We start from the raw sequence: 26021 nt of genomic DNA on the forward strand, positions 1-26021 counted from the left end.
GAGACAAATGAAGCCTGAGAAAGCCCAGTACCAAAGGTAAGCAGAAGACTGCAAGAGCTCGGGGATTGTCTGAGCTTCTGATAAAAAGCAAACTCCACTTGTCCCTTAACTGTGACTTTATGTTATCTGATGCCAATCCCCATTTGGAAGAAAAAATCCCCAATCTACTATGGTTACCTAAGCTTAGAGCTCCCTAAGGGCTAGTTTTTTGTGTTGGCGGTACCCTAAGGCTGGAATCTCATCTTTGTGGGGAACCAACACTCAGGCACTTGGTCATTTTCCTCAGCCCAGGGAGATGGGGTGACGCCACCTAGTGGCTGAGCTCATGCACATGGGGGTGAGAACCCAGGAGCTGTCCCCACCAGGACCAGAATTTTGGCTTTCTAGTACTATGATGTGGCCCTCACCTTTTAGCAAAGAATACAAAGTGCTCTCCCACAATTGGTAGTTTGGGATGAGCCCTAGGGCCCTCTTTTGTACCAAGGATAGGTAGATGAAGGACAGGGGTGGGTGGCAGTGGTTTAGTTCCCACAAAAGTGGGAACTCCTCCAGTCAATAGGACACACAGGTGATGATGTCCTTGCTAGACAGAGCCTGAAGCTCCTCACCTGTAGTTGTCACCACCTGGAGACCTCCAGGAGGCTCACTGTGATTCCAAGGGATGGGAGGGTTCAACCTGCAGAGCAGGGCAGGGTTGTGGGGTCAGGAGAAGCTCCAGCAGCTGGCAGGATGGATGTCCAGCATCAGGGACATCTTCAGGGGTCATGGCACTGGGGTTCCTGCAGAGTGGCCACTTAAACCTCCTTTATGATGAGGAGGGGCACGGGAGGGTTCTGGGGACAAGATAAGGGGAACACTCACATATACACATTGTCCTCTGGGTGGGTGTTGTGACAGCAACTGCCTGTACCCAAAAAAGAAACATCTGCACAGCCTGTCAGTACAAATGTGGTTGGTGGCCCATGAAGGGGGTGGCCTAGGTGACTTGAGGTTAAATTGAAAACAAGAAGTCAGGGAGGAACGAGCAGGTTCATCAGTGTGAAGCCAGGTGTCTGGGCTCAGGGAAGAGAAATCCTCTTCCATGTGAGGGTCCAAGATACTTGCAAACATTCTGGAAATGATAAAGTGTTGCCCAGGTTAGGCAGCATTAGACACATGTCATCACAGAGTCCCAGAGCTCACAACCTTTGTGACCTCTCGGCCTATGCGCCCTTTGTCATGGCTAAGCACCATGCTCTAGATCCAAAGAGCCTCCCTGGCTTCCTGCAGGCTGCCTTTTTCTCAGGGATCCACAGGCAGGACTGACCTCATAGGCGGGTCCCTGTGCAGGCACAGGAGCGCGGTGCTTGGTTTATCTCTCTGCTGATGCTGCCCTAAAATTCTTCATAATTTTTGAACAAGAGGCCCCGCTTTCTCCTTTTACATTGGGCTCCACAAATTACATAGCCACTCTGCTCCAAGGGGTAGCTTTACTGGGAGGAGAGCCTTGTCTTTTATCTTTTCTGGCCCTCTGAAGGTTGAAGAGGCAGAGACTGGGGTCAGAGAGAGCAAGAGCTAATGTCTTGGCAGAGTATCTTGTGTTCCAGCCCCTTCGTTCTTCTTTCCTTCTCTGAATTAGATGTTGATTACCAATCTCAAACAATATTTATTGAGCATCAGCCATTTTGTGCCAGGCACTGGTAAATACAGGTCTGAATAAAACCTGGACCCTTAAAAAAAGGCACCCCAGTTAGGAGGGGGAGTCAGATATGTACAAAAGAATTTCAATAAGGAAATTTGAAAATATTCAGGAGAGTCATTCTATTCAGGAAACTCTAGACTTCTGAAATCACAAATTATAAATACATTTAAACACAAATGCCTCCTCATTTTTTCTTGGTCACATTCTACCCAGAGGGCCACAGCAGTTGTCACAGCAACACAATGTTCCACAGGCCTGTCAGAGTGGGGTCTAAAAGCCTCCCACGCACTGTCATGGGGCCACTCACAAATGCCCCTAGCATCTGGCCCAGGAGCCTCTTGATGGAAATGATGGAGTTCACATGTCTGGTTTTTCTCTAAATCAGGGGTCAACAAACTTTTTTTCTATCATGGGTCAAATAGCAAATATTTTAAACTTTGCAGGCCATACAGATTCTGCTGCAACCCCTCATCCCCTGTCATAGCTCAAACGCAGCCACAGACAGTAAGTAAACAAATGGTCGTGGCTGTGTTCCAATAAAGCTCCATTTATAAAAACAGGCCGCAGACTGGATTTGGCCTGCGAGCTGTAGTTTGCTGACCCCTGCTCCAGTTGATTCTAATTTGGAGGTTGGCTGGCCTAGGAAAGAGCATTTATTTGAAATAATGCAAGGGAGATTGACTGTGATACTTATATTAAACCAACTTTTTCATCTGGGTGAGTTGGGCAAATATCAGAGTCCCAGCAGGGTACTGGAGACCTGTGAACTGGCTAATTGGGGAGAATTTCACAAAGAGACTACTTACAAAGGGGTGGGCAGGGTTAAGGAAACCAAGAAAGAATAATGCTATACCTGTGGCTGGTAACCCAGAGAGCCTTTACCTGCCCTAGGGAGAACAATACAGAAAGAGCCTTTCACAAAGGAACACAGCCAGTCCATACAGACTGTGCTCTGTCTATCTCACCTGCCAATCCCCTGCCTCCTGCCTTCTGCTGGCCAAACCCAAAGGGAACACAGACCAGAGGGAGGCTGTGGTTGGCTCATGCAGTCATCTTCCCAAGGTTAGAGAAGGAGGAGCAGGGTGGAGATCGGACCTGGTTGGGCAAATAGAAGATCTCCTGGGCAGCTTTCTTTGGAAAGAGGAGGTAAAGTTTGACCAAGGAGTCATTCATTCATTCAGCAGGAATTTGTGCCTTAGGCCAGGCTCTGTGTTATGATTTAATATAGAACATGGCTGTGTCAGCCAATAAACGCAATGAAGTGATCAGGGGCTCTGACAGAAACCTCTATAAGGTACAATAAGGGGCACAAAGAAATTGAGCACCTGAGGATCTTTCTATAATAAATGCCAACAAATTTACAAATATAGTCCATGGGAAATAGTCTTCACTACTTCGAAGCTCAAAAGTCAAAGTTCTTTCTAGCACCATTAAAGGGATGCCTTAAGTACAATAGCAGCATTTAACAAGGCTAACACACAAAAGTAAATTCACAGATCAATAACTCTGAATCCATCTGAAGAATCAATATGGTGAAACAATAAAATTACCTTAAGGATCCACAAATACTATCTTTTTTGCTATCTGATATTCCTTGGCTCCAGCTGAATGTTGATCACAAAAAAGCCAAACACAGCAGCTGGACTGGTGAATACTGTAAGTTGAGGAGTCTCAGATGGGGATCTAATAGAAACATACGACAAATGGATGCTCTCGCTTGATGCTTTGGTTGAGCTGTTTAAAAAACATTTCACATAAAGCACTCTTCTTGTTGGAATCTGTCTGACAGCAATTCATGATTATTTCCCCATGGAAACCACTAGCTTTTACCATCTCTTTCAATTATCATTTGTCTTAATTTTTTAGTGTATACATCAACATTTGCCCTTTCCAAATTCCCACAAACAGAATTCTTTGTGCATCTTCAAACACCAATGGCAGATTTAACACAAAAGGGCAAAACCCATCTTTTTCTTTAAAAATTTTTTATTATGATGATTTTGACTCAAACAGTTTCTAAATACAGGGTCTACTAAATGTCTATCATCCATGTGTTTCAAGTATCAGGTGGCTATAACAATGCTACCCCATCTTTCCCAGGAGGCAGAAATATGGATTCTCAGTCCTGTATGTCCATCAAACTTCCTGTTTACGCAAGTACAACAGCATCTTAGCAGAAGGTGGCTGGAGGTACCATTATTTTGGATTTGTCTGTCTTTCTGTCCCCAGAAGGCCTGCACTGAAATGTCAAATGGAGTATTTCAGTGAGTTGCCATAGAGAAGGGACCTACTTGCTCCCGAGCCCTTGCAGGGACGAGAGTTCCTCTACTCTTTTTCAATCCAGTCCTGCTCCCAAAACAGCAGACACTGACACATAAAAGCCTTCCCTTATCACAGACAAATTCCTCAGAGAAGGCAGAGTCCTGGATTTCCTAGGAAAGGAAGCAGCCCCCTTTTTGCTTTGCAAGATCTTATCTGGCACTTTCTCTAGGGATTGTGCACTGCAAAGCTAGCTGACTTTTTCTATCGAGGTAAAAGTCTTCGTAACATAGGGAAAAAAATTATAAAATAAAAAATTGAGATTAAGGAAGTAGAAGTTTCTATATCCAACAACTCACGTCATGGTGGCTATCTTGCAGATATCTGAGATTCTACTTCCCAAAGGATAAAAAGGTGACCACTGAGTCATTCAGTGAATAGACATAATGGATCTGACTCAAAGAGACTGCAATGAGCACAGCCAGGAGATTTCTATGTATTTTTATCATTTGTGATCTCAGCATTAAATTGATTCTCAAAAAAACTCAAAAACAACAACAACAAAAAACTGAGTCTCTCAAGTCATGAAGCTGAATTCCAAGAGTTTGCTCCTAATAGATCATACAAAAAAGAAAGCAATTAAAAAAAATACTTCTTTGCCTACACATATTAATTCAAAACCATAGCCCCAAGCAAAACTTGTTGCATTAAAAAAAATGTTAAAGGAAAAAAGCAGGCCTAATCATGACCTAGAAAAGAGGGCCATCTCTGCCTTGTGTAAAAGCTGTCTTTGTCTCAAAATTTGGAAGAACAGCATTCTTCTTCACAGGCAGTTCCCTTACACCCATGAATGATCTCATGCAGCCCGTGAAGAAATTGTCAAACTAAGAATACTGCCATCACCAGCTTTACAAGCAATTTTTATGAAAGTTTTTTTTTTTACACTTTTTGGGGGAGGGCATATAAAAATTAATGATAGAATAAACCGAAAGAAAGCTTCCAATGGTTAATTCCTTTGTGTTTCAATGCTATAGTTCTTTGGGGAGATGAAATTGTGTAAGTGATTTAAATGACCAGTTTCTTTATTGTGGAAGAGAATTGATAGAGTGTTTGGGATAATTTTGATAAAATGTCAATACTCCCAAATAGACATTGCCACTGTTATCAAGCTCTGAAAGTTTTCAGGATCAGCCATTTTCCTGTGGGAGAAATATCTAGCAACGGATTCTCTGTGTTATGGTTGTGCCCATGGAGAAGAATAAGGTTGTAAGTTCTTGATTCGAATTAAACAAGATGCTGAGTGTGGGTTGGGTGGATGTTGGGAAAGCCAAGGATTTCTGGAAGAAACAAACCAAAACAGCTAAATACATTTACTTGGTAATTTTGCTGCAATTTTGTCCTAATTAAGAGCATCTGTTAGTGGGCAGGGAACAATGACTGCAGGAAATTGTTTATTCCTCTTTAGAAAGAGAAGGGGGTGCTCACAGGAGTTGTTGGCGGAGGGGGAGGCACAAGATGGAGTGAGTGCAGCTCACGCCTTCCCCCCCACTTCCTCAGACAGCCCTGCTTCAAAAAGAGCAGGGGTCAGTTTTGTGTTGTTGCTTAAAATTCAGGTACTTTGTCAAAAATCTCATAAAAATAAAAAGAACATCAGTTTCAGTTCTGGGTCAGAGGTGCAAGCTCCCTTCTACCCCACGTCTCCTGCTGAATGCAGCAATAAAACCTGGATGGAATGCAAGGAACACTTATTTGAGGAATCTGAAAAGTAAACATAAGGAGACAGATTGGAGAAGAAGACCAGAATTCTGAGTACCCTGGAGCCAGCAGTGAGTTCACCATTATTTTTCCCTCTGGTACACCTCCCACCCCCACTCAAGGTGGCCTGGCAGGGGCAGAGGCACAGGCCCATACAGAAAGCCCCAGAGCAGCCCTTCAGTTCAGAATCGGGGAGACGGGGTGGGAGGCAGCTTCCTTTTTTTTTTTTTTAATTTTTATTATTAGTTGTTCAAAACATTACATAGCTCTTGACATATCATATTTCATATATTTGATTCAAGTGGGTTATGAACTCCCATTTTTACCCCATATACAGATTGCAGAATCACATCAGTTACACAGCTTCTAATGTTAAGAGAAACTGGGGAATGTTCCCATTTCCTCCTTTTTCTCCATTCTTGCATCCCAACCCCTGGGCTCTGAAGAAAAGCCATCTTCCTGTCTCATCTGAGGCTGTGACCCCAGAGGATGGCATAAAGCCTGCTTTCTCTCTCTCCTCTCAGAGTTTAGCCTTGGGCTCAGCCACAAGTACAGGAAGTGTGTGGGAAAGCATGGGCAGAGCAGGGGCACCTCAAAAGCCCAAATCTGTCCAGAGGTTCAGAGATTTCAGGGAACTCGATAATACTGGGGCAATTGCAGAAGAGCTCAGGGAAGTAACCCCACAAAGTGACTCATAAAGAGCTGTGCTTCCCCTAGAACTGTACATGCATAGATCTGACCCTGGCCAGTATTTCAGACTTTAAGAACTGAGCTAATATGGACCCAACCTAGGCGCCCTTCAACAGATGAATGGATAAAGAAAATGTGATACACACACACACACACACACACACACACACACACACAAAGGAATATTACTCAGCCATTAGATGGATGGAACTGGAGACGATCATCCTAAGTGAATTAAGCCAATCCCAGAAAACCGAAGGCTGAATGTTCTCTCTAGTATGTGGTGCTAACACACAATAAGGGGAGGGGGAAGAAAGAATAGAAGTTCATTGGATTAGACAAAGGGGATTGTGAAGGGAGGGGAGGGAGGATGGGAATAGAAAAGGCTGTAGAATGAATTAGACATAATTTTGCTATGTTCCTATATGAATACATGAGCAGTATAACTCCACATCATGTACAACCACAAGAATGAGCTCGTAAGTTATATTTCATGTATACACTCTACTGTCATGTATATCTAAACAGAACAAATGAGCAATAATGAAAATATCTACCCCATTAAAAAAAAAAAAGAACTGAGCTAACACAAACCCTTGCCCAGGTCCCAGACTAGCCACTAGACACAGGCAAAGGAACAGACCTGAAACACACTGCAAAGGCTTTGGAAACAGAATTAATAGAAATCACAACCCACAGGAAGTCAATGCCTGAACCCAACCAGGTCAATTATCAGTTAAAACAAACGTATCACTATCATCCCTAGTCTTCAAACAAAAATCAGAGTCTCCTAATAAAATGTTTAAAATATTCAGGAAACATTCCAAAACTACCAAGCATATGAAGAATCAGAAAAATCCCAACTGGTATGAGACAAAGACAATCACAGATGTCAATGAAGGCATCACACAGATGACGATAGTTTTTGATGCAGACTTAAAAGTAACTATTATAAGAATTCTTTACATGAAATAGAGGTGAATACTCTTGAAGCCAATGGACACATCGAAAGTCTCAACAAAGACACAGGAGTCACATAGAAATTTTAAATGAAAAATATAATAACCAGCTGGGCGCAATGGCACACTCCTGCAATCCCAGCAACTCGGGAGGTTAAGGCAGATGGATTACGAGTTGGAAGACACTCTGGCAACTTGGCAAGACCCTGTTCCAAAATAAAAAAACAAGACTGTGGATGCGAGTGGTAATGCACTCCTGGGTTCCATCCCCAGTACCAGAAGAAAAAAAAAGTCCCCTATACCAGAAAAGAAAAATATAATAACTGAATAAAAATCTCAGTGTACAGAATCAACAGAAGAATGAATTTGACACAAGAAAGAGTCAGTGAATTTGGAAATAGAATAATAAAAAGTATCCATCTAAACCACAGGGAGAAAAATGATTTGAGAGGAAAAAATAAATAAAAAGAGTCTCAGGGACCTATGCAATGATACCAAGAAGTTGAATGTTCACAGCATTTACATCCAGAGGAGGAAGAGAAAGAAGGCAAAGTAGAAAATAATATTTAAAGAAATAATGGCTAGAAGATTCTCAAATTAAGAGAAACACTCAAAGAATTCCACATCTGTACACTGAAAACAAAACACAACAAATAGTAAAGCTGCGTCCATGGATGCTGTGGCAAATGGGACATGGGCCAGGGCCAAAATGACTAGGTGAGAAAGGGCAGAGCCAGCCCTGTCCCCCAGGGAACGGCTTCCCCCAGGCCCCTCCTGTGAAGGCCCAATCCCACCTCTCCAAGCCCATCTGCTAAATGTCTCTGGTGGCAGACAGCACGCATGCTGAAATCCAGGTCCAGAGCAGCATTTTGAATGCCTTCCCCATCAATCTGCCACCCCTGCATCATTACCCAGAGTGGAGGCTGGGAGGTGAGGGGGCCAGAAATCAAATCAACTCTGACAAGAAAAAATGCACCATAATTCAAGCAGGCCCTGATAACTTTTAAGAAGAAAGAAGAAGAAGAAGGAAAAAAAAAAAAAAAAAACAGGACAAGGAGGAATAAGCACTCACCTCTAAGATTTATTATCTACGTTTTCCTACCTGGTAAGTCGAAAAGAGAGGCCAAGCCAATTAAAGTAGGGTTTTTGTTCTGAAGCTGACATCTTTAAATTCACCACATTTTCTGTGTGTGTCAGAATGGTTCAAACCTGGGTGAGTTAGAAACCACCCCTCCTCCAAGGGATGGCTAAGAAAATAAAAGATCATGTATTGGGGGTTTTCTCAAAGGCAGTAAAAAGAGAAGACAAATGCCTGAAGTAGATCCAGTGAAAGCCAGAGGTTCTCATCTGTTTTCATGAGGCAGATGCTCACACGGTGTCTGCATACATAGTAGGGACTCAAACGTCAAATCAGGGATTTCACTGAGGTGGCCCATCAACCAGGAAAGAGGAGGAGAATAGCATTTGTCTTATGAAAATAAGTTTACATAAGACTGTTTGCCTAGGAAAACAAATAGAAATTTAGAAAAGCATTAACCACATTTTTAAAGGTTCTCCACCTCTCTGTGTCTCCAATTGTCTGTCTCTGTCATCCCTCCCCCACCAACACACACACACACACACACACACACACACACACACACACATACCTCCCTCCAGTGCATGCACAACCTCTTCAAAATATATGCAATACCTGGCCTTTCTGGGGCCCAGAATCTTAGGAGCTTAATGTTATCTGCATCAGTATCTATCTGCTATGTTCATGGAATTACTTCTGTCAGAAAACTCAGGCAGGATGTGGTGGTGCATACCTGTAAATCCTAGTGGCTCGGGAAGTGGAGGCAGGAGGATCTTGAGTTTGAAGCCAGCCTCTGCAATGTAGTGAGGCCCTAAACAACTTTGTGAGACCCTGTCTCTAAAATATAAAAAGGACTCGAGATGTGGCTCAGTGGTTAAGCACCCCTGGGTTCAATACCCAGTACCAAAAATTAAAAAAAAAAAAAGAAAGAAAAGAAAGAAAAAGAAAACCCTGATCAGTTAACACTCCTCCAAATAGTCACCAGTTCCTGACACATCAGACTCTTGGGATGGAAGGTCTGAAGATACAGAATCCTGAGCAGCTGTCACAGCCAAAGGAAAATGAGGTGGCTAAGGGTGGGGAGGGACAGAAAAGCCACTGGGAGGGAGGGAGGAGAAAGAAAAAGAGAAAAAGGAGCATGAGGGGGAAGAGAGGGTAAAGGGGCTTGCCCTCAGTACTTGCACAGTGATCTTCATTCTCCCCACAGGTTCACCTGGGACCCAGAGTGGCCACAGTGGGGTTCCCAGGCCCTTTTGTGGGGCCTCTCAGCCCACAACCCACCTCAGTCCTCAAATCTCATCCAAACCAAGGAGAGTGTTTCACTTCTAGACTCTAAACAAGAAGCAATTTTATCACCAAGAAAAATAATCATGCCTCACCCCTGGTCACCAAGGGTAGGAGGACAGGAGTTGTGGCAGAAAGAATGCATCCCAGAGGCCACACGGAGCACCTGAAATAGCAGCAGCCCACAGCCACCCGAAGGTTGACAGGTGGGGTGGCAGCCACGTATTTCATGGTACGCTGATGGGAGCAATGAATTCCTGGACGTCAGCCTCTTGTTTAGTCAGCTTTTTCCGCTGCTGTGACTAAAGGACCTGACCAGCACAATTGTAGAGGAGAAAAGCTTTATCCAGGGGCTCATGGTTTCAGAGGTCTTGGTCTATAGAAGGCCGCTGCATTCCTTGGGGCTCAAGGTGAGACAGAACATCATGGCGGAGTGTGTGTGTGGCAGAGGGAAGCAGCTCACAGGGTGATCAGAAAGCACAGAGAGAGACTCCACTCACCATATACAAAATATATACCCCAAAGCCACGCCCCAATTCCCACCTCCTCCAGCCACACCCTACCACTTCAGTTACCAGAGAATCCCTATCAGGAGACTTATTGACTTATTAGGTTAAGGCTATAACCCAATTATTTCCCCTCTAAACCTTCCTACATTGCCTCACACATGAGCTTTTGGGGGGCACCTCACATCCAAACCGTAACAATGCTGGATGATGCTTGAATGATGTCCTGAGAAAGGGCATGAACAAACAAGACACAGGTGCCCTGTCATGAGGTGGACAGCCCGGGGTGGCTGCAAGAAAAAGAGTAAACCGGGTCCCAGATGCCCAGCCACACCTCACAGCATTTACCACATAGCTAAAGAGTAGCACCAGGTTCCTGAGGAGGCTGTTGCATCCCACTGAATATGTGTTGGTTATACTGTATGCATGTGTGTATTTCTCAGTTTTAATCATGCATATTCATATTAATTAACTTTTTCATTTTCATATTGTCCATACTTCTTTCTCTCTCTCTCTCTCTCCCTCTCTCTCTCTCTCTCTCTCTCTCTATATATATATATATATATATATATATATATATATATCTGACCCTTAGACAGTGATACGATTTGGTTGCCTCAGTAAATCCTACCTGACAATTAGAGATAAAGCTCTGGTTCTGGGACATTCCTTGCATAATTCTATATTTATAGAACATTTTTCTGTCTAACTGCACTGTAAGTTAGAGTGCCTGGCAAGTTAGAAGAATCCCACTAAATGTTTTTTTTAATCTGTGGGAAGCTGCCAGCAGTGTAAATCAAGGCAGTCAGAGCTGGCTGGACTCCTCTAGCACCAAAAGCACTTACGCCTCAAATCTAAATGGAAGGGAAAAACCTACCATCTTTATCACTAAGTGGTCCTTTTCAGGAACATAGAAAATTGCTGAAGGAAGCAGACCTGTTTGGAAGTCAATTGTTATTGGGTTTGCTGCTGTGTGACTCTCTGGAATCAGGGTTCTTTGCTGAATAGGAGTGGGAATCTCCAAGGTTGGAAGCTAAGCTGCTGAAGTGGCAGATAACCTTGGCCTAGTCCCCTTTCCCCATTTCAGACTAGAAATAACAAGAGCAAAGGGGAAAAACTCTGCAAATAAATAAAGCAGGTCTCAGCTGATGAAATTCTGAACATATTTATTAATGGCATGAGAAAGGATTAATATTGCTTGCATTAAAGAAAAACAGACACACTTCCTCCCACAGGAAGAACTTAACAAACTAACAAAAAAAGAAACAGAATCCAGAAGATACAAACTATTTCTAGCTTTAAATTTTACTTGTGTCATACTTATAGAAAATCAGTGCATTGAAAGAGAACTTAAAGATAATCTAGACCACCCCCTTCATATTATAATTGAAGAAAATAAAGTTCAGAGAAATGAAATGACATACTGAAGTCACATGGTAGGAAATAGCAGGGATGAGATTCAAGCAGATAGTTCCATACTTGCTCTGCTACACTGGGCTGACTCCATTCCATCTCTCAGATATTTATCTTCCCCACACATAGCTTTCCTGTTCATGAAGACATGACATGCTAATATCAATTTACTCCCAGGTAAAACCACAATGGCTGCCTTGTATTAGAAGACTCATTGATGCAATGGGTAACATTAAGTTCTTTATCCATAAGATGTGAAACACATTAAGAAATTTACCTGTGGCGCTAAAAATGTCATGGCTGATGAATTCTTGGGGAGTTAAAGAGAAGGATTATAATATACTAGGTGAAAGGATTCAGGCCTTTTTGATGAATAGTAATGGTTTACATAAGTCCTGGCAGGAGTCAGTATGAGTCCCTGAATGAGACCTTGCCTTTCACTATACCCATCAACCCACACTGGATATGTAGCATGAACAAGAAAGAAAAGTTTTGTTCTTTGAATCCACTGAATTCCATTTGAAATCCATTGAATCCATTTGAAATCCAAACATCCACATAGATGTTTGTTACTGTAGCATAACCCAGCCAATCCTGACTGAGGCACACACCTAAAATGTACTCGGTAAAAGATGGTTGTCATTATTTTGCCACCATTCACACAGAATTTTCCCAATTCCACACCATCAAAGATTAAATGAAAAACTTAATTATTTTCTGGAAAGTGTTGATTAGAGAAAGAAAAAAAAATATGTAACCAAAGACAATTCAGTGTCAAGTTTAGACTCAGAGAAGTTAGGTCCTCAGAAAGAGACCATAAGGAAATTCTGGTTACAAATTCTTTACTGTCTGGCCTATTTTCTAGCTCTAACATACTGTGCCAGGCCTTTTTCCTCCTACCTAGAATTCTCTTGCTTACTCATTAATTAGTTCAAATTCCACTTATTCTTTGAGGTCCAGTTTTAGTCCCACATATTACCCTTAAATACCCTAGTCTTTAAGGCCTCCCCCAGGTGCAAAATGGACTATGCAAATGAAGTACTTCAGAAATTATCTATTTTACTTCTCCCTTTATACTTATCAAATGTTTGCATAATCTGATTCAAGTGAGTTGAACTAACCAGAACTATAAGCCTTATGAAATTGCCAAATGTTTTGCTTCTTTCACAATCCCCCACAGAACTGATTCCAAGGGACATTTTTACATTGACTTAAATGCCAGGGAAGAAAGAACACGCTATAACTCTTGGAATGAGGATAATTGTTTTATGACTTTGAAAAAAGTAGGGAAATTCACTAAGTGAGCTTTATAGTAATATCTTAATCTAACTAAATATACTCTTTATTTAGGCAGAAATAAATTATTATAAATCCTGCTATAGTTTGGATCTGGGAATGTCTCCCAAAAGTCATGAGCTGAAGGATTGGTCCTCAATGCAGCAATGTTCAAAGGTGGGGCTTTTGGGAAATGATTGGATCATGAGGCCTCTGATCTCATCAATGGATTAACCCAATGACAGATTCAGAAATGGATGGAACTGTTGGGAACTGGTAGGAACTTTGAAAGATAGGACCCAGTTAGAGGAAGAAAGTCACTGTGGGCATGCCCTAGAAGGGTATATTTTGTCTCTGGTCCCTGCCTTTCTCTCTCTCTCTCTCTCTCTCTCTCTCTCTCTTTCTACTTCTCTTCTTAGGTGACTTTTGCTCTACAACACTCTTTTGCCATGATGCTCTGCCTTACCACGGGACAAGAGGCCATGGACTTGAGAACATAGAGGTATTAGATCCCAATGACATTCCTCATAGAAATAGAAGAAGTAATCATGAAATTCATTTGCAAAAATAAGAGATCTAGGGCTGGGGCTATAGCTCAGTGGTAGAGCGCCTGCCTCACATTATGAAGCACTGGGTTCGATCCTCAGCACTATATAAAAATAAATAAATAAATAAATAAAGATATTGTATCCATCTACAACTTTAAAAAAATATTTTAAAAAGAAGAAAGAAAGAAAAATAAGAGACCTAGAATAACCAAAGCAATCCTTAGCAAGAAAAGTAAAGCAGGAAGCATCACAATACCAGACTTTAAACTATACTACAGAGCAATAGTAACAAAAAATGACATGGTATTGGCACCAAAAGAGACATGTAAACCAATGGTATGGAATAAAAGACACAGAGATAAACCCACATAAATACAGTTATCTCATACTAGACAAAGGTGCCAAAAACATACATTGGAGAAAAGATAATCTCTTCATTAAATAGTGCTGGGAAAACTGGAAATCATATGTAATAGAATGAAATTGAACCCCTATCTCTCGCCCTGCACAAAATTCAAAGTAGATCAAGGACCTAGGCATTAAACCAAAGACCCTGCAAGAAGTAAAATCAAGAATCAATAAATGGGATGGATTCAAACTAAAAAATTTCTTCTCAACAAAGGAAACAAACAGTAACATGAAAAGAGAGCCTTCAGAATGGAAGAAAATCTTTACCATGTACATCAGATAGAGCACTAATCTCCAGAATATATTAAGAACTCAAAAAACTTAACACCAAAAAAACAAATAACCTAATCAATAAATGGGCTAAGGAAATGGACAGAAACTTCACAGAAGAAGATATACAATGCATCAACAAATATATGAACAAATGCTCAACATATCTAGCAATTAGAAAAATGCAAATCAAAACTACAGTGAGATTTCATCTCATTCTAGACAGAATGGCAATTATCAAGAATACTAACAACAATAAGTGTTGGCTTGGATGTGGGGGAAAAGGTACACTCATACATTGCTGGTGGGACTGAATTGGTGAAACCACTATGGAAAGCAGAATGGAGATCCCTCAGAAAACTTGGAATGGAACCACCATTTGACCCAGCTCTCCCACAACTTGGTCTAGACCCAAAGGACTTAAAATCAGCATACTACAGTGACACAGCCACATCAATTCACAATAGCTAAACTGTGGAACCAAACTAGATGCCCTTCAATAGATGAATGGGTAAAGAAACTGTGGTATAGATAACCAATGGAATATTACCAGCCTTAAAGAAGAAAGAAATATGGCATTTGCAGATAAATGGAGACTATCATGCTACACAAAATAAGCCAATCCCTGATTTGTGGATGCTGATCCATAATGAGGTGGGGGCAGGGGCAAGGGAAGAATGGAAGAACTTTGGATCAAGCAGAGGGGAGTGGGTATGGGGAGGAAAAGATGGTGGAATGAGATGGGCATTATCACCCTTTGTACATGTATGATTGCATAAATGGTGTGACTCTGCATCATGCATAAACAGGGAAATGAAAAGTTGTGCTCCATTTATGTACAATGAGTCACAATGCATTCTGCCATATGTATAACTAATTGGAACCAAAAAATCAGAGGCAATGGAGCCAGTCAATAATAGACCGGATCCTCTACCTCTGAAACTATGAGCCAAAATAAATCTTTGCTCCTTTAAATTGTATTTTTTCACAGAGACAAGAAGTTGACTAACACAAATCCTAAATGTCTTTGATTTAGCTTTGTTCAAAATTTTAAAAAAATTAAAAATGACAAGTGCTTTAGCAGAAACACTGAAACTGAAAAAAAAGCATTTCTGAGAATTTAAAACACTCCATTAAATATTAGCATTTGTTTTGATAGATTTTAAAAAGTTAAATATTTACATGTCAGTTACTATAAACTTTAAGCTAAATCTGTACACATTCTACACCTTGAAAACATGCTAGATAGATTTTGTCCAAATCTTTACAGACTTAAGGAGAGCATAAAGCTTTTCTATAATATTGAAAGTTTTATTTTCATAATTCCAAAGAATTGAAAACTACAAATACTTGTTATTGTAAATTTTATTTGTTAAATGCAGAAAATGTAGCTGTTCAGGAAAAAGACAAAACTATCCTTGTCAGCAAAGGTTGATCCCCAAGGCATCACAGAGATAACCTTCTGATCCCGACTGCTCTGGTCTAGTTCTTATCATTCATACTGGGCAGCAAGGCTGGGCAGACTCTCTTGAAGTTCACTAAGTGTAAGTGTAGTCCTTGTAGGAATTTATTTTACAGGTAAAGTAGAATCAACATATTTTAAAACATGGTACACAATTTTGCTTTTTTATTTTCTTCAACATACTTTATGGGGTACACTTGATCTATCTCTACGAAACCAACTCAAAATTTCTCTCCCTGTGCACTCCTGCTGCTACCTGAATAATGTATTTTCACCAGGAGTCACTTGGTTTGTTCCCAAACAAGTTCATATATATATATATATATATATATATATATATATATATATATATATGTTAAAAGTGTGGACAATTTTTCTCNCATATATATATATATATATATATATATATATATATATATATATCTCAGTTGAAATGACATAATTTAATTGAAAATTAGGTAAATCCATGAAGTGTGTGCACTGAAGAAAACAGTTTTTTTTTTCTTCTATAAAAACCAAGTCCATAAAAGACAGGTGCTATTTTAAAATGGTGTTGTCTTTGGTATGGGTGAAGTAACTGTAAAAGAAAAGAACAAAATCACTAAAATCTCAGAGTGTTCTGCACTCAAATTGCTCAGAAGTGTCATGTTCTTGCTCCATTTTTTTTTTTTTTTTTAGAAACCAAAACTAGAAAGTGTGGGTGATGCAGTTTAGATGAATTTTTTGCAAGAAAGACCAGAACTCCAACTGGGGGACACACACACACATACACAAGACTGGCAAATGAATATACATGCATATTTTTTCAATTAAAACAGACTGTGCGTGTACATGTTTTTGTGATTCATTGCTTTAACCACCTTTTATATAACTGACCCAATTATTACAAATGAGTGACTTTAGGATGAGGCTTCTACTCAACTTGTTAATTAAATGGTTGTAGAGATTACACAAGTGCATAGTCAGAGACAGTGCAATGTTATTGGTCAACTTAGAATGCTGCTAGGCTAGTATCAGTGTGTGGCTATAGGAATAGAAACATAAATCCGAATGTGGATAAGATGGAAGAGATGACCTACAATTTCCTTTTATTTATTTTCTCAAGAAGAGAAATTTTTCCACCTTCAAAAATTTGTTTAGCATTGACCAGTTTTAGAGCATAGAACAAGAGCTTGTTTACAAATGAAATAACACAAAAAAATCAATGGTAGGAATGGCTGCTATTCTGAAGAGAAAACATGGCTCTGCGCTTCCTGATGAAGCTTAAGGAAGCCAAGAAAAAGCAGACCTGGCTGACTATAAGATGCACCTCACAGTGCCCAGAGGAGGTAACTAGGCCAGGCCTTGTGGGGAGGATCCCTACTCTCCAGTCCACAATACTGGGCTCCACCTCTTGGATGACTCAGCTCAGTTCACAGTGAGATGATTCCAGCAAAGAAAAGCTCATGACACTGTGACATCTCTCAGTGAAAAGTGAACACTAGTTATTGAACCCATCTACCCCAAGTTTAGGAATCGGTCCTCCCCAAAATAATTGTTCATGTCTTGAGCAGGTATTTGCCTCCCTGAGAAGTGGCCTTTCACAGAAAGCCTGGGTCAGGAGAGGTATTTATATTCTGAAAACTGCTATAAGTGATTCCGATTCACTCTCACATATTTAGCTTCATGAGGATCATGAGCCCTCTGAAATCCACTACCAGTGAATGTGTATATGTGCAGATGTTCAGTATTCTGCAATGCCTCCCAGAGCAAATTGTTTTCATCAAATTTTTGTATCAGAAAAACATCAAGAACCCCTGTTGTGAACTCAGTTCAAGTCTTACCCGCCTGGTTATCTGCATAGTCCTGAGGAAATCCGAGAAGAGCTGAACAGAAGTGTTTTTTTGTACAGAGACTTCCTGTCGTATTTCTCTTTCTCTTTCTACATTTTTTTTCCCTCTAGACTCCAATCTGTTCCTATTTCTTCACTTCTATTTTTAAGTTGAAAAAACTTTTGGTTTCAAAATAACTATAACCTAAGAATTCCTTGGATAAAAGACACAGAAAATTGAATTTCCAATTTCCCTTGCCCCACTTCTCCCATTCCTGTATGATTTTATTATTAAAACATTAAAGGAAAAAAAACCCTTAAGGGCACTTTCTGGTTTTCCTATTAAGCTAATGACTTGACCAAATATGCATGTGTTTATTTCAATTCTATGCATCATGGCTTACCTATATTTTTAAGACAACAAATTATACATATAGATAGTACTTCTTTCCTGTTCTTGTCTTAACACATCACTATAAATAAGGAAGGATTTGATGTTGTATGTGTTAAGCAGGCTCCAATCTGTGCTGGTGGTTTGGTTTTATAAATAAGAACATTCCTAGTCCAGGAATAAGGCCCAGGCACTTGGATTTTCCAAAACAACTCTCGTATCCAGGGTACCCAAATAAATTCAAGCATTTCAGTTTCATAACTGATGTAGTTCTTTCCTCCTGATTGAGGCTCCTCTAAGTGCACATTAGTTAAATCAGCTATTTTTTACTATTTCAGTGCAAAATGAATATTCACAATTCAAAAGAACATTCCCTATCATAATTATATAATCAGTTTGAATTTGTTTTTAAGCAATGTAAGGCACACTTGAAATTCTAACCTGACAAAAATAGCTAAAACTAAGCTCTAAAATATATTAGTTGATTTGGAAAATATCTACGAAGCCTTAATATCAAACCTAAAATCTATAGTAATCAACATTGTTCTGAGATCTAGATTTTGGCATAGAGTACTTATAACATAGAGTAGAAACAACACTAAGACTGACCTCAGCTGACCTGGGTTATAATATCAATTTATCTTGACCAACTAATGTGACCAGATTCCCTGTTGATGGAAAGGAAACAATGTCCATATCATTAATAAGATTATTACAAGAACCACTTGGGATAACAACAGAGCCAGCCTTTATAAGCTAAGAAAAGTAGTCTAAGTTCACTGCTCTTCTCTTTAACACAAATTCCCCACAAAATATAACAGAATTCCCCCTGCACACAGGTCATTGCGAGTGAAGTGACAATGGTCATTTGGGTGGGAATGAAAGTGAGGGGGTAAAAACAAAACAAGGTAGCTGAAGTCCTGAGCAGAATAAGAACCCACTTGCTTGGGGTTTATCCCAAGGATGCAAGGTTGGTTCAACATATAGAAATCAATAAATGTAAGAATTGTCTTAAAGACAAGAATCACATGATTATCTCAATAGATGTAGAAAAAGCATTTGACAAAATATAGCATCCATTCATATTCAAAACACTAGAAAAACTAGGAATAGTAGGAATATACCTCAATATTTTAAAAGCTATGTACAATTAAACCCAAGGCCAACATCACTCTAAATGAAGAAAATCTGAAAGCATTCCCTCTAAAAATTGGAACAAGACAGAGGTGCCCTCTTTCATCACTTCTATTCAACACAGTCCTTGAAACACTAGCCAGAACAATTAGGCAAAAGAAAAAAATTAAAGGGATATGAATAGGAAAAGAAGAGCTCAAACTATCCCTATTTAACCATAAATGATTCTACATTTAGAAGACCCAAAAACTCCACCAGAAAACTTCTAAAACTCATAAACAAATTCAGCAAAGTAGCAGGATATAAAATTAACACTTGTAAACCAATTGAATTCCTATACACCAATGATGAATCAGCTGAAAGAGAAATTAGGAAAACTATCTCATTCACAATAGCCTCAAAAAATACAATAAAATAAAATACTTGAGAAGCAATCTAACAAAAGAGGTAAAAGGTCTCTACAGTGTAAACTACAGAACACTAAAGAAAGAAATTGAAGAAAACCTTAGAAGATGGAAAGATCTTCCATGTTCTTTGGTAGGCAAAATTAATATTGTCAAAATGGCCATACTATCAAAAGCACTATACAGATTTAATGCAATTCTTCTTAAGATTCTATTATAGAAATAGAAAAAGCAATCATGAAATTCATTTGGTAAAACAAGAGGCCCAGAATAGCTAAAGTAATCCTTAGCAAGAAAAGTAAAGTAGGAGGCATCACAATACCAGACCTTAAACTATATTATAGAGCAATAGTAACAAAAATGACATGGTACTGGCATCAAAACAGACATGTAAACCAATGGTACAGAATAGAAAACACAGAGACAAACCCATATAAATACAGTTATCTCATACTAGACAAAGGTGCCAAAAACATACTTTGGAGAAAAGATAGTCTCTGCAATAAAAGGTGCTGGGAAAACTGGAAATCCATATGTAATAGAATGAAATTGAATCCCTATCTCTCACCCTGCACAAAACTGAGCTCAAAGTAGATCAAGGACCTGGGCATTAGACCAGAGACCTTGTGCCTACTAGAAGAAAAAGTAGGTCCAAATCTTCATCATGTCAGCTTAGGAACCAATTTCCTCAACAAGACTCCTAAAGTGCAAGAAGTAAAATCAAGAATCAATAAATGGGATGGTACAAAACTAAAAAGCTTCTTCACAGCAAAGGAAACAATCAAGAACATGAAGAGAGAGCCTACAGAATAGGAGAAAATCTGCCACCTGTACCTCAGATAGAGCGTATAAAGAATTTAAAACACTATATAAAGAATTTAAAAAGCTTGGGCTGGGGATATAGCTCAGTTGGTAGAGTGCTTGTCTTGCATGCACAAGGCCCCGGGTTCTAATCCCCAGCATCACAAAAAAGAAAAAAGAAAAAGAATTTAAAAAATTTAACACCACAAACACAAATGACCCAATCCACGAATGGGCAAAGGAACTGAACAGGCACATCACAGAAGAAATGTTCAACAAATATATGAAAAATGTTCAACTTCTCTAGCAATTAGAGAAATGCAAATCAAAACTACACTGAGATTATATCTCACTCCAGTCAAAATGGCAACTATCTGGGTTGGGGTTGTGGCTTAGAGGTAGAATGTTCACCTAGCATGCGGGAGGCACTGGGTTCAATCCTCAGCACCACATGAAGTAAAAAAAGACATTGTGTCCTCCTATAACTAAAAAATAAATATTTTTAAAATGGCAATTATCAAGACTATAAGTAACAATAAATGTTGGTGAGGATGTGGGGGAACAGGTTCACTCATACATAATTGCTGGTAGGATTGTAAATTAATGCAACCACTCTGGAAAGCACTATGGAGATTCCTCAGAAAACTTGGAATGGAACCACCATTTGACTCAGGTATTTCACTCTTAGGCATAGACCCAAAAGACTTAAAATAAGCATTCTTCAGTGATGTGGCCACATCAATGTTTATAGCAGCTCAATCACAATAGCTAAGCTATGGAACCAACCCAGGTGTCCTTCAACAGATGAATGGATAAAAAAAAATGTAGCATATACACATAATGGAATATTACTCAGCCATAAAACTGAGTGACTTCATACCTTTTGCCAGTAAATGGATGGATCTGGAGACTATCATGCTAAGTGAAATAAGCCAATCCCCAAAAACCAAAGGCTGAATGTTCTCTCTGATATGTGGATGCTAACACACAATGGGGTGGGGCAGAAATTCATTGAATTAGACAAATGAGAATGAAGGTAATGGAGGAAGATGGAGGGAATAAAGGAAAAAAGAAAAGAACCCACTTTCTTAAGAGATGCAATAAACTGATAGATGCTTGGTTCTTTCTTTTAACAAATCCTGATGCTCTGTGTCAGTGCTTTGGCAAAAAACACGAACACACCAGTAGTCCAACAAGGGCAAAAAGATGGCAGCTTGAGGTTCTCCTTTATCTAATAAGTTAGCAAGTTCCTGGGTCCCTATAACACATGGCTGTGGATGTATTTTTCTGCCAGGTGCCTGCCAGGTTTGGGGAGCTGTTGGGAGAGTGAGCACCACAAAGCTCACTAGGAACCAGGTGATCAGTCCTGAAAGGCCAAACCAGGTGCTACCTACACAAGCAAATACAATGGGCTCCACATTTCTGCTACACAAACACGACAGTGCCCATCAGTGAGCACCATCCCAGGCTGGGGTGCCAGGGCTCTCTCGCCATTCATTTAGCTTTATCCAAACAGAGCAAAGTATAGGGTTTCACTGATGTTCACTTCATGGACTTCTGGGCATTTTTTATTTTGCACACTGTAAAATTTGCCATTTTAAAGAGTACACTTCAGTGAATTTTGGTATACACACAATCACCGCTAACTAATTCCAGAATGTTCCATCCCCTAAAAAAAGAAACTTTGGAGGAGCAGTCACTCTACTCTAGGCCTCTGGCAACTGCTAGTCCACTTTCTGCCTCTCTAGATTTGCTTCTTATGAACATTTCATTAAAGTGGAATCAATGCAATATGTGGCCTTTTGTGACTACCTTCTTTCACTTAAGAGTAATGTTTTCAAGGTTCATCCACACTTTAGCATGTATCATTACTTCATTCCTTTTTAAAGCTGAATAAGATTCCATTGTACGACTCTATCACATTTTGGATATTTGAGTGGTTTCCAGTTTCTGGAAATTATAAATAATGTTGCTCTAAACATTCCTGCACAAATTTTGTATAAACATGTCATTAATAACTCTTGAGTATATCTCCAGGAGTGCGATTGCTGAGTCTCTTGAACCCTAACATTCATGCCAGCACTTTCTATGTGAATCCATTTCCACAGTAGACAGAAGGAAATAGAGTTCACAAGAAACTCCAAAAGTCAAAGAAGGAAATGTAGACAGGTATAAAGAAGGAATAAAGGGGTTCTGCATGAAGCAAAATATTGATGCTCACAAAGCACCATGAATAATATCTTTCACCTACACCAAAACACAGCAGTGGCCATAGCCAGAAAGAGAGGATCAGTGCTGGACCTCAGTTGGCACAGTCTTCTTAATAATACCAGTGAACTCATAATGAGTGCTTGCTATCTTTGAAGCACTATGTCAAGCACATTATGTAGATTGTCTAATAGTAGAGAGGATGGGGAAAACATGATTATCGCAATCTCTGGTTGCAGCCAAGTCTGCCCTCTGCTAAAGCAGCATAATTCATCCCTAGGCCAGAACCTAGAGGGAGAGGGGAAAACAGAAGAAGCAAAATGCCGGAGCAAAAATAAAATAAAATAAAGGCATATCTTTAGGATTTGTTTACCAGAAGCTCAAAAGACTGGGTGGGAAGTAGGGTTCAAAGGCTTGATCATGGAAGAGAGGTGCTTATGAGAAGACAGGCACAATGCAGCAGGAGTCTGAGAAGAAAGGCAGCCAGTAAGATATCTCAAAGGCCAAGAAAACTTTAAGGAATCCGTGTCACGTTGGTATTTGTTTTGAACTGCATTGACATCTCCCTCTATTTCTATGAGACCTTTGATCAGGCCTGTAGGTGTCACTCTGAAGGATTAAAGAGGTGGGCAGTGCAGGCCGGAGGTGAGACACTAAGCTTGCCACAGGAATTCAGAGACAAATGAGCAGAAACTGTAACCTCCAGAAATGTCAGAATATTATATGGGAGGAAAAGTATAAATTCCGACTCTATGGCTCAAGCCATTCTCATGTTTAGTATTAAAGGAAAAGTGACTTCAAAAGCTGGACACGATGGGATCAGCTGACTTTCACATCATAATCTGCTCAATGACCCTACTGTTGCATTGGGAAAGGAGTAGCAGGTCAGAGTAGGCAAAACCAAGGTCCAAACCACCTTCATAGTAACTGCCTGGCAATGGCACATGATAAAGACCTCAAGACATCATGGTAGCATTGCCCTGAAAGCTCAAACAGTACCAGAACATCTTCTCAGCACCTGTTGGAAGTCTAGGACCATTTTTCTCCGATTACAGATAGGAAACTCAAGCATGGAGGTCTCCTGGACTTTATTGAGTTCACTGAAGTTTTCTCTCACCCCCATCTGAAATAGTCACATTCAGGTGGACCTGAGGCCACTTCTGCAGCAGTGGGGGGCAAACATTTTCTCCAAAGAGCCAGATAAGAAAACATTTCTTTAGCGGCTTAGGAGGCTGAGGCAGGAGGATCGTGAGTTCAAAGCCAGCCTCAGCAACTTGAGTTCAAAGCCAGCCTCAGTGAGGCCCTAAGCAACTCAGTGAGACCCTGTCTCTAAATAAAATACAAAAAAAGGGCTGGGGATGTGGCTCATTGGTTAAGTGCCCCTGGGTTTAATCCCCTGTATCAAAAAAAAAAAAAAAAAAGGAAAGAAAAGAAAAAAGAAAGAATGAAACACTTTTCAGATTTTTAGACTCTGTGAGAAAAGAGGCAAAGTCAAGGAAATTAAGTGGGTACTTATAGAACAAGAAAGAAGACAAATTTCCACAATGTTTTTAATGATGAAATTTTAAAAATAATAATTTCACACAATTTTTAGTAACAGATTTTATAGTGAGAAGGATGAGATTTTTTACACTATTTTGTTTCACTGAAGTTCAAAGTTACTATTTCTAACATCCAACTGTTTGTAAATGTTCATTGTAAAAACCATTCTTAGCTCATGAGCTATACAAAAATAGGTGCAGGTTCAATGTGGCTCTCACCCTCTGTTTTGTAGTCACCATTGTCTGAGGCAAAGTGAATGTTGGGTGTTCTCGCCAGAAATCTACGGGACCCTTACTTGGAAATCAGAGATCTTGAAGGGAATTAGGTGTTGCCTTTGAAACATTCAGATATTCCTCAAACCCATTTTTCTGGTGCCTAAATGATAGATATGACCATTCTTCTAGTCGTTACTTAATGAGCACCTACTATGTGCCAGTATTATAGTCACTGGAGATACTTTGGTGAGCAAGACAGATCAGCCACCTGCCTTTATGAGAGATAACAATAAAAACAAGAATTGAAGGAAAATGGTAAGAAAAAATGGTAGTGCTATGGAGAAAATAAGAGAAAGAATGGAGACAGGGAGCTACTTTGGGTAAAGCAATGTAATAAGGAGCTCCTTTTTCTCCACATAATTATCAATCATTATTTTACCAGACCTGTTAAGTTTTTTGCCAATGGAGGTAAAATTGAATCTCATTGTGTTGTGATTTGCTTCCCTTCTTGAACTTTATATGTATGTATACATTTTTTCTTCGACCTTTCTTTGACCTTCCTCTTCTGTTAATTCCTGGTGATTCCCTCTTTATTTTCTGTTTATCTTATTTACTTTGTTAAAAGTTTTGTATTATTCCTTTATTGGTGATATGCATTGCAAACATCCTCCCCTAGATTCTGATTTGTCTTTTAACTTTGTAATGTCTTCTGTTTACCAGATTTTCATTTCTATCTGGTAAATAATCTGCTCTATGTGAAAATTGGTTGTTGGCTGCCTGTCTCAGCAGGCAGATGGAAAAAGGCATGAATTATGAGTTGAAGCCTTCATTTCATCCCTTATAGCCACTTCTTATCCAAATTTATTAATGTCCCTGAGCCCTAGCTTCCTTGTCTGAAAAAATGAGCACAATTCCTACCTCATGGGCTGGTTCTGAGAACTAGAGAATACATGAACTAGGATTATGGTCTCCTCCAAGTCCACTTAAATTACAAGCTTCTTAAAGGAATTATATTCCCCATAATACCAGGTGCAGTATTGATACTTAACATTTGCTTACTATGTTGATTAAAATGAATTTTCCTTTAAAATGCATATAAAATACCAACTACAATAATATTCACTTAAATTTAACTAAAACATGGAAGACAGGATCATTTATTAATTAGCTCCTTAATACATGATTACTCCAACTGACCTCCTGTGAATTAAAGAAGTAATGGAGGTGAAAAATACTTCCCGGGAGAGGAAGATGGCGGCGAGGGGAGTGCATTGCCCCCGTGTGCCGCGTCACTGTGTGGGAGTATGACGAGTCAGGACGGCTAAAGGCTATCTTGTTAGGAATTTCCAGCAATAGTGGGGTGCTCCGGAACCTGGAGGAAGGATTTCCATCGCACGAGGATCGGCTACGGGGACTCAAACGTGAGAGATTTGTCGCACGGAGGGTAACACTGCTTATTCAGCAAATCGCCCCGCGGCTGGAGTCTGCAGCGGGCTGGGAAATGAGGAGATAGCGACGCAGGGATACAGCACTGCAGTTTCTGCCAGCCGTGCAAGCACCGTACTCAGTGCTGAATTCTGGATTCGAGACGGGGGAAGGAAGCGGTCCAATTCGGTTCTCCACACCGGTCAGACCACAGAGGAGGCCAGCGGCCACCATCTTGGAGAGCTGACGTCACCATCCCTGTTTTCGACGGACTGCAGCTCATTCAGCCATAGAACAGGTAATTTCAGGCTGCCATTCGCCTGCGGCTTGCAGACAGATTACTCAGGCTCAGTGCTAAATAACCCGCGGAAACTGCTTCTTGGAGCCTGCTCTTATCAGAGCATACACCGAGCACGGAGCGGCCGAGTTCCGGCTCCTGGAACTGCTCTGGCCCAGGGCTAAGGAGCCCGCGGAAACTGCTTCTCGGTCCGGGTCCTGCTGAG

General features: G+C 40.2%; 1 protein-coding gene across 2 annotated transcripts in view; it reads right to left on the reverse strand.

Moving 5' to 3' along the window:
* The window catches only part of Mettl24 (methyltransferase like 24), a 104118-nt gene that overhangs the window by 64003 nt on the left and 14094 nt on the right, over positions 1-26021 (reverse strand). The gene's annotated exons all lie outside the window — the stretch shown is intronic.

The sequence above is a fragment of the Marmota marmota genome, unplaced genomic scaffold, assembly GCF_001458135.2.
Source record: "Marmota marmota marmota unplaced genomic scaffold, marMar, whole genome shotgun sequence".
Lineage (NCBI taxonomy): Eukaryota > Metazoa > Chordata > Mammalia > Rodentia > Sciuridae > Marmota > Marmota marmota.